Raw genomic sequence first — 355 nt, forward strand, 5'->3', positions numbered from 1 at the left:
TTTCAGCAGGAAACAAAGAAACTCTCCCCGTCGGGGAATCGAACCCCGGTCTTCCGCGTGACAGGCGGAGATATTGTCCACTATACTAACGAGGACTGTCACAACACACAAGTCTGCCATATCGACGGACTCCTGGTGGATTTACCAGGTTTCCCTCTTCACCTGGTACGATTGGACACCACCTAGGATCCCTTGAGTTATGTGCCCATAAGCTTTTTTCCACATTCAGCCCCTGCAGCATTCAACAGTGAAGAGCTGGTGTCCAGTTCCACAAGCAGCGTGGAAACCATGAGCTTAGCTTCCAACATTTCCAATGGAGAGAGGCAGGCTGTCACTGTGACTGTGACTTAAGTTT

General features: G+C 50.1%; 1 non-coding gene across 1 annotated transcript; it reads right to left on the minus strand.

Annotated features, from left to right (window-relative positions):
• Positions 1–23: 23 nt before the first annotated feature.
• trnad-guc (transfer RNA aspartic acid (anticodon GUC)) lies at positions 24–95 on the minus strand. The gene has a single exon. It is a non-coding gene; the product is annotated as a tRNA-Asp (tRNA).
• Positions 96–355: the final 260 nt, after the last annotated feature.

Source organism: Seriola lalandi, unplaced genomic scaffold (assembly GCF_002814215.2).
Source record: "Seriola lalandi dorsalis isolate HSWRI2012SDOR001 ecotype SW California unplaced genomic scaffold, Sedor1 jcf7180001972005, whole genome shotgun sequence".
In the NCBI taxonomy this organism is placed as follows: Eukaryota; Metazoa; Chordata; class Actinopteri; order Carangiformes; family Carangidae; genus Seriola; species Seriola lalandi.